Source organism: Natator depressus, chromosome 6, assembly GCF_965152275.1.
Source record: "Natator depressus isolate rNatDep1 chromosome 6, rNatDep2.hap1, whole genome shotgun sequence".
Lineage (NCBI taxonomy): Eukaryota > Metazoa > Chordata > Testudines > Cheloniidae > Natator > Natator depressus.
In genome coordinates, this window is record NC_134239.1 from 93,780,944 (window position 1) to 93,795,026 (window position 14,083).

Below are 14,083 nucleotides of genomic sequence, written 5' to 3' on the forward strand. Positions count from 1 at the left end.
GAAGATGTATTATGATGACAATTAATATTAGCTGTGAAGTTCTTGCAATACTTGGCTTACTCCAAATGCAGAGTATAGAGGATCCAATACACAAATACCAGCAATATTAATTGCATCATCTTATCTGGATTTATAAATTGTCAATATCAAGAGTGTTACTATTAATAAATCACCCTTTTCCTCCTATACAAACACTTTCAGAGAACTCCAGCTATGCAGGAGGGGAGGAACTAGGAGTTGCAGTAAATGTTGTGGGTGATTCAGAAAGTGATGCTCTTACCTGTACTGAATCAATGCCCTAGTCAGGTGTCAGGATACACTGTAGTTTTTCAAGCCACAGTCTTTCAAGGTGAGATATGAAATAATATGTAGCACTTATATTAGTATTTTTCACCTTTGAAACACCCTATGCACGTTAGCTACATAATCAACGAATCCAACAACCTAACCATGCATGGTCATTAAAGAGATCTTATGGCATTTTTATTTTTTTGTGTGAAAGTAGAAATGTTACTTCTGGTGCCCTTGCATTTTACCTATTTAATTTCTCCTGCAGTTTCAACTGGATACAGTACTTTACACTTCTTGCTGTGATGCTGTGCACTGTTAAACAGGTGTCTTGTGCTTCTCCACGCATAGACTGCATTTCAGTGCTGGATGAAATAATTCCCATATTTTATGGAATACCATTTGGGATCCTTCTGGATAAATGGTGCTACTAAAATATAAGCAGCTACTGCACATGTGCAGCAGGATAGTTATCACATTACCATATCAAGGAAAAATAATATATTTCCTTTTCAAAAGACTCAGTGCTGATAAAAATAGATGTCATAGTGGCTGTAAAAATGTTCTCATTTTTAAGCATGACAGCATAATAGTCTTATTAAAATGAGAGCCAGTTATAATGAAAAGACAATGATATAATAACAGAGGGCATTCTAGCTCTCCCTTTCCTCTTTTTGTCCCCCTAGCAATCCTGCACTAGGACCCAGCAGGACACACTGGGTCCCAGTGCCTCACCACCAGTCCAATTTCCCAAAAGCCCACATAAAGCAAGAAATTCATGGACAAATCCTTTTGAAAAGTCTCTGGAGGCAGCCTTCACAAAGTCAATGGTTTGGTGATGTTGCAATTACTTATCCAAATTGAACTCACTGATTCTTGTCTGGTGGGAATGGGGAGACAGATAATATAAAACAGATGAGCAAAAGATATTACTTTAAAAAAATTAGACCAGGTTTAAATAGACTTTTTCCCCAAAAATCAAGTAGATGGGATTTAAAACATCAAAGAAAGAACAATGGTCCAAAATTAATAAAATAAGCCCCAATCCTCCAAAGGGATCTCCTTAGGCAGATCTATACACCTGTTCCGAGTCTCATTGGAGTCCTAAGGAATAAGATTTTGAACAGACTCTTTCTCTTGGTTGGAATGAAACCAAAATAAAAAGCAAGGCACTGATAGTGAGGTACGGGGTCTGTCAACTACGGCATGATCCTGCAATTGGATCTTCCCAGGTGGGCCCTCTGAGTCCCATTAACATGAAACATAATAAAGACAATTTAGAGACAATTTAAAAGACAAAAAGTGGGGGAGGAAAGGATATACTGGAAGACTAAGATAGTGTGGTAATCCACAGAACTGCAGTTGGTCACAACTGACACCTTTCTTGGTCTTTCGCTTTAGTCATAAGGAACTCAAAATGAAACGAAATCTAGCCCAAACATTCTGTCCAGGCTTGATTGCTCAGTCCACTGCCTTAATCTTCTTTCTCTGGAAAGCCACTTGCACACACAGCCTTATCTCTAGTTGGGGTAAGCAACTGCCTCAATGTTTAACCAGAAGACACTTAACCCTTTCCCAGCAGGATCAACGCCAGCAAGCAAGGAGGGATGTTTCAGCCCATTACACTAATTTTAGCCTGTCTGGAGTAGAGTGTAAGAATTACTTCTCATGTCTTCCTTACAACACTCCTGCTAATATCATTCTGGGATGTGTTTGCTTTGTTTGCAATAGTGTTACACCATAGACTCATATTTAGCTTGTGACCCACTATGACCCCCAGATCCCTTCCCACAGTACTCCTTCCTAGGCAGTCATTTCTCATTTTGTATGAGTGCAACTGATTGTTCCTTCCTAAGCGCAGTACTTTGCATTTGTCTGTATTGAATTTCATCCTATTTTCTTCAGACCATTTCTCCAGATCATTTTGAATTTTAATCCTGTCCTCCAAAGCATTTGCAACCCCTCCCAACTTGGTATCATCTGCAAACTTTATAAGTGTACATACTCTCTATGCCATTACCTACTTCATTGATGAAGATATTGAACAGAACTGGATCACTGTGGGACCCCACTCGACACGCCCTTGCAGCTTGACTGTGAACCACTGATAACTACTCTCTGAGAACAGTTTTCCAACCAGTTACGCACCTACCTTATAGTAGCTCCATCTAAGTTGTATTTCCCTAGTTTGTTTATGAGACAGTCATGCAAGATAATATCAAAAGCCTTACTAAAGTCAAGATATACCACATCTACCACTTGTTACCCTGTCAAAGAAAGCTATTCGGTTGGTTTGACACTATTTGTTCTTGACAAATCCATGCTGACTGTTACTTATCACCTTATTATCTTCTAGGTATTTGCAAATTGATTACTTAATTATTTGCTCCATTACCTTTCCGGGTACTGAAGTTAAAGGTGACTCACTAATTCCTCAGGTTGTCCTTATTTCCCTTTTTACAGATGGGTACTATATTTGCCCTTTTCCATTCCTCTGGAATCTCTCCAGTATTCCATGACTTTTCAAAGATAATCGCTAATGGCTCAAATACCTCTTCAGTCACCTCCTTGAGTGTATTTCATCAGGCCCTAGTGACTTGAAGACCTCTATCTTTTCTAAGTTTTTTTTTAACTTTTTATGCAGCAACTTAAATGTAGCTTTAACTTGTATGTAGCAACCAAGAGTTATCCAATGATTGTTCAATGGCCAGTGTGCTGTGAGTTGCAGTATAAGAGGTTAAGTGTCTACATCACAAAAAGCATAGTCTTTACAGTTGGTACTCTGTTGGTGGTCCCAATAGAGTCCAAGAACTCAATGAGTATGAAAACTCAGCAACCCCATTATCCCTAGAATGATCTGATCTCTCCAGATTAGGTTTTAGGCATGATACTGAAGTAGAAGGGACAGATGTTTGCACAATTCTTATCCAAAGATTGAATGCAAACTCAGAGTGTATGACTCTTCATACAGAGTGTATGATCTATTTGTTTTCTGTAGAAAATACACTTGCACTTACAAGTGTTGCCATTTACACTGACTTAAGTAAAAGTAGTAAGCTTGTAGGTTTGAGTCAACCCTGTAGGTGCACAAAGTGCAATTTGCATTCTCTGCACTCACAAGGGGAAGTTGTGCCAAAATGGAAGTTCAACCCAGGGGAAGAACAGGTGGCAGCACAGTCTCCACCACTGGCCGGGGTTCCACCAAAATAAGGGCAACTTTAATTTATAGCTAAGATTCCTTTTGGTGGCTGCTTCTAGGAGCGTGCTGAACCAGTACATCTTCTAGATACCTTGGCCTTGCTCTCTCCTTAATTCTCATCCACTATCTGGGCAGCATCAGAACAGCTCCCACCTCCAATGTAACAAGATGGGGGTGGGGTTTTTTTGTTTTATATTGTTTTGGGGGAAGGTTCCCCCTCCCCGCACCGGCTGTCACAGCCGCAATCCCCAACTTTCACAGCAAACTTTCTATCGTACAAGACAACAGAACTCAGGCAGTGAACCAAACTCAAAGTCTGTTGAATTAGAACCAAAGAAAGAAAATCACAATCACTTAACACATCATTTTATGCTTAATTACCAAGGTATGTTTTCAACTGGTGACATCTTCCACTTGAAAAGTGCCTCCTCCCAGTCACATGAGAGCTTAGCTCAGAGCACAATTTTTACACTGATGGAAGAGGCTATGAGAGCTTAAAAATTATTAAAAAGGCAGAATTATTTTTCCCCTAAACCTAATTACAGTGTTATTAAAAAAACCAAAACGATTACTCTGTCATACAGTTCACATAATAGCCATGAATGCATAGGGTGCCATTTTTGATTTGCTCATAAGTAAATAATTATTAGAGAACATGATGGGCTATAACAACAACATTTTAGCCTGTTAAACAGCATGCTATGAAATCCAGTTCAAGTCAAACTTCTCTAGGTGATTGATGTTTTAAAGCACAAGCCAAATTCTTTTCCAAGTGAAGTCAACTTCATTGCAGATTTCAATGAAGCAGAATCAGACCACGGATCTACGTTAAATTGCACACATTTTTTAATTTACTTTGATTTTTTCCAGTGAAACGTTATTACGAAATACACATTTAATTTTTGTAAAAACCATGGGCAGCAGTGGGACACAATCACATTTCACATATTTCAGTGCAGCACAAGGAAATCCAACTTCAAAAAAAAAGTATAATCAATGACAACAGGTAAGGGGTAAAAAGGATCAAAACTACTTAGTTTGTTTGAGAGGAAGTCCAAAAAAAACAGAGAGAGATTGACCTCAACTTAGGGAATATTGACCATATTTGGAGGTAGAGCGGATTAACTTTGCTTGGCCAAATGTTTAATGAAATATAGCATTAAAAGGATATTAGAAGCAGCTTTCTGGCTTGGAGACAAAAGGTTATTATAGGGTGAGGTTACTTGCTTGCCCTAGACTCTGCCCCCATAAGAACATAAGAATGGCCATACAGGGTCAGACCAAAGGTCCACCCAGCCTAGTATCCTGTCTACTGACAGTGGCCAATGTCAGGTGCCCCGGAGGGAGTGAACCTAACAGGTAATGATCAAGTGATCTCTCTCCTGCCATTCATCTCCACCCTCTGACAAACAGAGGCTAGGGACACCATTCCTTACCCAATGACTACAAGACTGTAACCCTTTTTTGGCCTTTGAAGACGTGAGGGTGTCCTCTGAGGCAGCATAAGGGGACACTGACACCTACAAAACACCTTCACCATCCAGAAGGTGGCAGGGGCTCTCTCACAACACTGACCACACCTGAATCGTATCCTATTGTCTTTCCGAGACCAGCCCTCGAAAGAAGGAGAGGTGAAAGGTTCTCACCATCAGCTCAACCGAGCCTGAAGTCTACAACTGAGAGAGAAAAAACCAGACTCCTCCTTTGATACAAAAAGCTACAAGTTCATTCTATCATCAATAGAAATACCAACAAACATTAACATAGCTCCAAACTAAGACCAATCACAAGAGCTAAAGACTTTGGAGAAGAAGGAGGCATGAAAATCCTTCTGTATAGCAATTCGAGGATGCTCAAATCACTCCGATGCCTCTGTGTGTGTGTGTGTGTGTGCGCACGCGCGCGTGTGTGTGACTAACTGTTCCGCATAGACACTAAAACCCTAAATCTGTTATCTAAATAGTAAGACACATCTGTGTTAAACTAGTGTCATTCTAAAATAGGTATAAGCATGGGATTCTGGAAATTATTTTATATCTGTGTCAGACTGCCAGAAAGATGGGGATATAGACTAGATAAAGAAAAGCTTGGTGTGATTTTTGTGAATAGTGAAGCTTAATGGAAGGAAGCAGCCAAAAGAAAGAAGTTACCAGGAAATCATTTTAAGAGCTGTACTTCCTTAAAACCAAGGCAAGGAATAGCCTCTGTCTTTAACAGACTCTTAGCTAAATTGCTTAAATCAAAGGGAACAGCTTCTCCTCTTAACCTTCTTGTACAATGTTAAGACAACTGTTTTCCTTGACTAGTTCATAGTAATTTATTTAATTACTTATTGTAGTAATTGGTAAGCCAGATAAATTGAACCATTGCCTTTTTGATTATATTTCGATTATAACCTTGATTTGACTTGCATCTTTGTACATTAGGTTAGAAAAAACTATAAATTAGCTAGTAACATATTTCACTTATTTGTTTTACAACAGCTTGCTTAATCTTTTAATACATTTATAAAAGATAAACCAGTTCAGTGTATCTCTCAAAACTTCAACACAAAGTAACTTATGAAGAAGAAAAAGGTGGAATAATTAAAAATAATTTCTGAACCCATCCTACCATTTTAAAAACTTAAAACACCACCCTATTTTTCCTACATCAGTACACCAGTTTTGCTTCTGAAAACATGGCTTGAAATCCTGCTTCAAGTTGCAAGTGAACGTCTATTTGGTGGTACGAATAATTGTCCACACAAAAAAAAGTGCACAAATTGAATCAATGTCAGCAGTCTGTGATCAGGAGAGGCCCAGGTCTGAAATAGAAAGAAGAATGCAAACCAAGACTGATGCAAATTGACAAAGCTATTTGGAGAATCCTACAGAGTACTAGCCTGTACAGTGCCTGGACTCTAGCCGATTTTGTCATACTTTAATTTCATGAGCATTCACAAACAAAAAAACTCCTTCCTCCCCACCCCCATTGATGTGTATCCCCATATTGCTGAGACATAGTTTGGTGGGACTGTATGTCCAAAGAAGAACTACTAGTGAAAAGCAAGAATGGCACATGTACTGGCAAGAATCTGTTGGAGATATTCACTCACATTTCAAAGCTAAATGCACATTTAAGATAAATGTATGGATTCATTAATTTTTGATGGCATGATTTAAGACCTGAGCTGAAGTTTTCATAATTACTTTAAATCTATTTACCAAATGAAAATATTAACTGTTCTCATTTATACCCACTGATTTCTGTTGCATAGTAATTTCTAAACTAAAAATTCACATATCAAATAAACTATACATTTGCTAGTTAATGGCAGTAACTTTTATCTGATTACCTCTATTCTAGACTAGGATTACTTCAATCTTCCCCTCTTCTAACCACCCCAATTCCCACCTTGCTTCTCTATAGTCTGTCCAAAATCCATGGAAGTCTTCTGCAAACCCACTGCGAACCTGTTACCTCTCTTGCCTCCTTTTCAAGCCCTCCATTGACTCCCCTTTTTCCTTCCATATCATGTTTAAGATATTGGTTCCCATTCTCAAGGCACTGTGTAGCTCTGCTCTAGACTACATCTCTGCTCTACTTTCTCTCTACTACCTGCCCCTCACTCTGCCTACAGCTCACACCTAACCACTTCCTTTAACTCTCTCCCACTGACATTTCCATTACTTCTTCCACGCTGTCCCTTATGCACAGAATTCAGGCACACATATACTATTCCGACAGGGAAAATGGATACATTAGACCAGGGGTCTATAAACTCAATTTACCTTAGGGCCAGTGCCAGTCCTCAAATTCTCCCAGAGGGCCAATAATGTCACTGAAGATGGTGTTATGAAAAGAAAACATTTATATTGTATTTTTTATTTCGAATTTCTTAGAAATAATAAAACTGCCATACAACTTTACACAATTCTTTGCCTGCCAGAGAGTTTTTAGTGTTTGCCAGATACCGGGTAACGCTTCAGTTCTGTCAGTTTGTTGATGTTTGGCCTCAGTGACTGAACAGTTGAAACCTTCAGGATTGCAGCAAGGTGTGCATCAAATAGTTGTGTTTGGTATTTTGACTTGTTTATATTAATTGTGGGGAAAAGTGATGCTGCCTCCATGGCTGTCTCTGCCCAGCGACTATGTAAATTTTGTCTAGAATTCATGAGATTTATTAATGGTTTGAAAAATTTAAAAACATTATTTCATAAAGTAAAATGACAGTCTAATGAGGATAAAGACTGAATGAAGCAGTCTAGAAATAATCTAGATTCAGATTATATCACACGTTCTTAAATCTGTATAATATATTAATAAAGAGATACATATTAGACACATGAGCTGAATGGAAAATTGTCCACAATGAGAAGTTAAAAGTCCAAGAATCAGCTTCAGAAATGAGAGAATCAGAACTAATGCTACAGCATATTCAAGCAAATGAAAGTAAAGTGAAGGACTACATGGGAAAATGAGAGCTTCTCCAATAACTCCACAAATCAATAATGACAATATACAATTTTTTAAAAAGCTTATTTATTTGTTGTGGCAAAATGACCAATGTTGGTATGGTGGATCCCGTGCTTTTCTTGGCGGGGGTCTAGGACGACACCCCTTGCCCCTGCTATTGGGGCACCAAGGGCCCCGCTAGTGGCCCAGGAAGGTGGTAGAGGAGGGAAGCAGGGAAGGGGTCTGGGTTTGCTCCTCACTCTGAGCCTCAGCCCCTCTCAACCACTGTAGGTTTCTTACTCTCTTCCACTTGGGCAGGGTTACTCTTGGTCCTTGACATTGGAGAAGGGAGTCTCCCTGCCCTGCTAGAGCAGGGTCTTCCTTCCTCCGGTTCTCTGGTCTTTCAATTGTCAGCAACACAACTCCAAACTCCAGTCCTCTCTCCTTCCTCGCACACCCTGTCCGCCTGAAGCAGGGGTTTTTATTAGGTTCCTGACAGGACCTTAATTGACTACAGGTGCTCCAATTAACCTATAGCAACCCTCCCTAGTCTATAGGGAACCACGCCTTAATTAGCCTAGGGTTTATATATTTCCCCTCTCCCACTCTCCCACTACTCCCTGGCCCTGCTGTATCACATATCTCCCCCGCCCTCAATACCACGGGGTTGGGCTACTTGGGCGAGAGACAGGGGTGTCGTGACAGGCCATCCACGTTGCCGTGTTGGCTTCCGGCATTATGCTGTATCCGGAAGTAGAAAGGTTGTAGACATAGGATCTAGTTATAAACTGTTCAGGAAGGACAGGCAGGGCAGAAAAGGTGGGGGAGTAGCACTGTATGTAAGGGAGCAGTATGACTGCTCAGAGCTCCGGTACGAAACTGCAGAAAAACCTGAGTGTCTCTGGATTAAGTTTAGAAGTGTGAGCAACAAGAGTGATGTAGTGGTGGGAGTCTGCTATAGACCACCGGATCAGGGGGATGAGGCTTTCTTCCGGCAACTCGCAGAAGCTACTAGATCGCACGCCCTGGTTCTCATGGGTGACTTTAATTTTCCTGATATTTGCTGGGAGAGCAATACAGCGGTGCATAGACAATCCAGGAAGTTTTTGGAAAGCGTAGGGGACAATTTCCTGGTGCAAGTGCTAGACGAGCCAACTAGGGGGGGAGCTTTTCTTGACCTCCTGCTCACAAACAGGGAAGAATTAGTGGGGGAAGCAAAAGTGGATGGGAATCTGGGAGGCAGTGACCATGAGATGGTCGAGTTCAGGATCCTGACACAGGGAAGAAAGGTAAGCAGCAGGATACGGACCCTGGACTTCAGGAAAGCAGACTTTGACTCCCTCAGGGAGCAGATGGGTAAGATCCCCTGGGGGACTAACATGAAGGGGAAAGAAGTCCAGGAGAGCTGGCTGTATTTCAAGGAATACCTGTTGAGGTTACAGGGACAAACCATCCCGATGAGTCGAAAGAATAGTAAATATGGCAGGCGACCAGCTTGGCTTAATGGTGAAATCCTAGCGGATCTTAAACATAAAAAAGAAGCTTACAAGAAGTGGAAGGTTGGACATATGACCAGGGCAGAGTATAAAAATATTGCTCGGGCATGTAGGAAAGATATCAGGAGGGCCAAATCGCACCTGGAGCTGCAGCTAGCAAGAGATGTCAAGAGTAACAAGAAGGGTTTCTTCAGGTATGTTGGCAACAAGAAGAAAGCCAAGGAAAGTGTGGGCCCCTTACTGAATGAGGGAGGCAACCTAGTGACAGAGGATGTGGAAAAAGCTAATGTGCTCAATGCTTTTTTTGCCTCTGTCTTCACTAACAAGGACAGCTCCCAGACTGCTGCGCTGGGCATCGCAACATGGGGAGTAGATGGCCAGCCCTCTGTGGAGAAAGAGGTGGTTACGGACTATTTAGAAAAGCTGGACGTGCACAAGTCCATGGGGCCGGATGAGTTGCATCCGAGAGTGCTAAAGGAATTGGCGGATGTGATTGCAGAGCCATTGGCCATTATCTTTGAAAACTCGTGGCGAACGGGGGAAGTCCCGGATGACTGGAAAAAGGCTAATGTAGTGCCAATCTTTAAAAAAGGGAAGAAGGAGGATCCTGGGAACTACAGGCCAGTCAGCCTCACCTCGGTCCCCGGAAAAATCATGGAGCAGGTCCTCAAGGAATCAATCCTGAAGCACTTACACGAGAGGAAAGTGATCAGGAACAGTCAGCATGGATTCACCAAGGGAAGGTCATGCCTGACTAATCTAATCGCCTTCTATGATGAGATTACTGATTCTGTGGATGAAGGGAAAGCAGTGGATGTATTGTTTCTTGACTTTAGCAAAGCTTTTGACACTGTCTCCCACAGTATTCTTGTCAGCAAGTTAAAGAAGTATGGGCTGGATGAATGTACTATAAGGTGGGTAGAAAGTTGGCTAGATTGTCGGGCTCAACGGGTAGTGATCAATGGCTCCATGTCTAGTTGGCAGCCGGTGTCAAGTGGAGTGCCCCAGGGGTCAGTCCTGGGGCCGGTTTTGTTCAATATCTTCATAAATGATCTGGAGGATGGTGTGGATTGCACTCTTAACAAATTTGCGGATGATACTAAACTGGGAGGAGTGGTAGATACGTTGGAGGGCAGAGATAGGATACAGAGGGACCTAGACAAATTGGAGGATTGGGCCAAAAGAAACCTGATGAGGTTCAATAAGGATAAGTGCAGGGTCCTGCACTTAGGACGGAAGAACCCAATGCACAGCTACAGACTAGGGACCGAATGGCTAGGCAGCAGTTCTGTGGAAAAGGACCTGGGGGTTACAGTGGACGAGAAGCTGGATATGAGTCAGCAGTGTGCCCTTGTTGCCAAGAAGGCCAATGGCATTTTGGGATGTATAAGTAGGGGCATAGCGAGCAGATCGAGGGACGTGATCGTTCCCCTCTATTCGACACTGGTGAGGCCTCATCTGGAGTACTGTGTCCAGTTTTGGGCCCCACACTACAAGAAGGATGTGGATAAATTGGAGAGAGTCCAGCGAAGGGCAACAAAAATGATTAAGGGTCTGGAACACGTGACTTATGAGGAGAGGCTGAGGGAACTGGGATTGTTTAGTCTGCAGAAGAGAAGAATGAGGGGGGATTTGATAGCTGCTTTCAACTACCTGAGAGGTGGTTCCAAAGAGGATGGTTCTAGACTATTCTCAGTGGTAGAAGATGACAGGACAAGGAGTAATGGTCTCAAGTTGCAGTGGGGGAGGTTTAGGTTGGATATTAGGAAAAACTTTTTCACTAGGAGGGTGGTGAAACACTGGAATGCGTTACCTAGGGAGGTGGTAGAATCTCCTTCCTTAGAAGTTTTTAAGGTCAGGCTTGACAAAGCCCTGGCTGGGATGATTTAATTGGGGATTGGTCCTGCTTTGAGCAGGGGGTTGGACTAGATGACCTCCTGAGGTCCCTTCCAACCCTGATATTCTATGATTCTATGATTCTAGTCACTAGTGCATTCCTCTCCTTGTTTGTGTGCATCCACTAGAGTGGGGTGTGGTCCGTCACAAGAGTGAACCGGTGCCCAAGTAGGTAGTACTGTAAAATCTCCATGGCCCATTTAAGCGCTAGGCATTCCTTTTCTACTATGGCATACTGTTGCTCCCTGGGCAGGAGCTTCTGGCTGAGGTAAAGGATCGGGTGCTTCTCATCACCCGCCATCTGTGAAAGGACGGACCCAAGTCCTACCTCCGAGGCGTCTGTTTGTAGGATTAATTCTTTCTTGAAATCTGGGACTATGAGCACTGGATGATTGCAAAAGGCCATCCTTAGATCTGTGAAAGCTTCTTCCATTGCCTCGGTCCACTTAACTATCTCCAGGCCCCAAGCTCTTATCAGGTCCGTCAGAGGCACTGCCCTTGTGGCAAAGTGAGGGATGAACCAGCAATAGTACCTCACGATCCCTAAGAACACTCTGACTTGCTTCTTGCGAATCCAGCAGGGCCATTCCTGTATTGCCTCCACTTTGTTACATTGGGGTTTCACCAGGCCCCTTCCGACTACATACCCAAGGTATCTGGCCTCAGCTAGCCCTATTGCACATTTGGATAGGTTAGTGCTGAGGCCAGCATGTCTAAGAGCATCTAGTACCACTTCCATTTTCCCCAGGTGCATCTCCCAATCAGGGCTATGGATTACCACATTGTCTAAATAGGCAGCAGCATACTTGGCATGGGGTCAAAGTAATCTGTCCATCAATTGTTGGAAAGTCGCGGGGGCCCCATGGAGCCCGAAAGGGAGGATGGTATATTGGAAGAGGCTGTCGGGTGTACAGAAAGCGTTTTTTTCCTTGGTGTCCTCAGCGACGGGGATCTGCCAGTAGCCCTTTGTCAAGTCCAAGGTGGTCAAGAATCGGGCCTTGCCTAACTGATCCACCAGCTCATCAATACGTGGTATTAGGTAGGCATCAAATTAGGATACCTCGTTTAACTTCCAGAAGTCATTACAAAACCTCAGGGTGCCGTCAGGCTTGGGGACCAAGACAATAGGGCTGGACCACTGGCTGTGGGATTTCTCAATCATCCCAAGTTCCAGCATCTTCCTTATTTCTGCCCTAAGTTCTTCTCTTTTTGCCTCTGGTATGCGATATAGTTTTATTGTCCCCCTTGCTCCGGGACAGGTGATGATGTGATGCTGGATCAGCGTTGTACGGCCTGGTTTTGTGAAGAACACGTCTTGGTTCCTCTGGATCATCTCAGCGACCTCTGTTCGTTGTTCTGGGGCCAATTCGGGGGATACCTTACCTGCCCTAGTGGGCCATCTGCCTGGGGTGGAGCTGGCAGGACAGCCAGGCACGTCTCCCACTGGAGCCACGGTTTCAGTAAGTTGACATGGTAGATCTGCTCTGGCCTTCGGCACTCTGGCCGCTTCACCTTCCCAATGGCTTCCACGATCTCATAGGGTCCACACCTGCTGGCCAGGAGTTTGCGTTCTGTTGCTGGTACCAGCATCAGCACCCGTTATCCTGGTTGAAATTTCCATGTTTTTGCCCAGCGGTTGTAATAGGTTCACTGGGCCTGTTGTGCTTTCTCCAAATGCTTTCGTAGTATGGGGGTCACTTCGGCTATTTGTTCTCTCATCTGAGCCACGTGTGCAATGACGTTCTTCCCCGGGTTGGGTTGTTCCTCCTATTCCTCCTTTGCAATGTCTAATATACCACGTGGGTGGCATCCATACAGTAGCTCGAAGGGGGAGAATCCAGTAGCTGCCTGCGGAACATCTTGTTTCGCAATCAGGTATGGTAGGAGGGCATCCCAGTCTTTTCCGTCTTGGGTCACCACCTTTCGGATCATGCTCGTGTGTGGTTAAATTGCTCAACCAGACCATCTCTTTGGGGATGATAGACGGAGGTCCGCAAGGCTTGGATGCAGAGCAGGGTACATAAGTCTTTCATTACTCTCGATATGAAAGGAGTCCCTTGGTCTGTCAGGATCTCCTTAGGCATGCCTACCCTAGCAAAAACCTGGACTAGTTCTTTTGCAATCACCTTGGACAAGGGGTTTCTTAGAGGAATGGCTTTGGGGTACCATGTAGCCTAGTCCAGGATGACAAGTATGCTTGTATGTTTACACAAAGTAAAACTATTTCCCCATGTTTATTCCCCTGCCGCCCCACTGTTCCTCACATGTTCTTGTCAACTGCTGGAAATGGCCCCACCTTGACTATCACTACAAAAGGTTCCCCCACCCCCGACCACTCTCCTGCTGGTAATAGCTCACCTTACCTGATCACTCTTGTTACAGTCTGTATGGTAACACCCATTGTTTCATGTTCTCTCTGTAGATAAATCTCCCCACTGTATTTTCCACTGAATGCATCCAATGAAGTGAGCTGTAGCTCATGAAAGCTTATGCTCAAATAAAGTTGTTAGTCTCTAAGGTGCCACGAGTACTCCTTTTCTTTTTTTACGTATGCTTCGGTGGCTCCGGGCCGATCTTTCTAGTGGGCTCACTAGATGCATGGCAATCCTTTCAAAAGGGACTTCAATTACAGGCAAGGGTACCAACGGGGCCCTGAACTGAGGTTGGGGGCTATGCAGCTGGCACTCTGGGCAGGAGGTGCAATAGTGCTGGACTTCTGCCCATACCCCCGGCCAGTAGAACCTCCTTAGGACTCTATCCAGGGTCT

The 14,083-nt window shown here is 43.4% G+C and overlaps 1 protein-coding gene across 3 annotated transcripts in view; it reads right to left on the reverse strand.

Annotated features, from left to right (window-relative positions):
- The window catches only part of CEP128 (centrosomal protein 128), a 423,731-nt gene that overhangs the window by 256,087 nt on the left and 153,561 nt on the right, over positions 1 to 14,083 (reverse strand). The gene's annotated exons all lie outside the window — the stretch shown is intronic.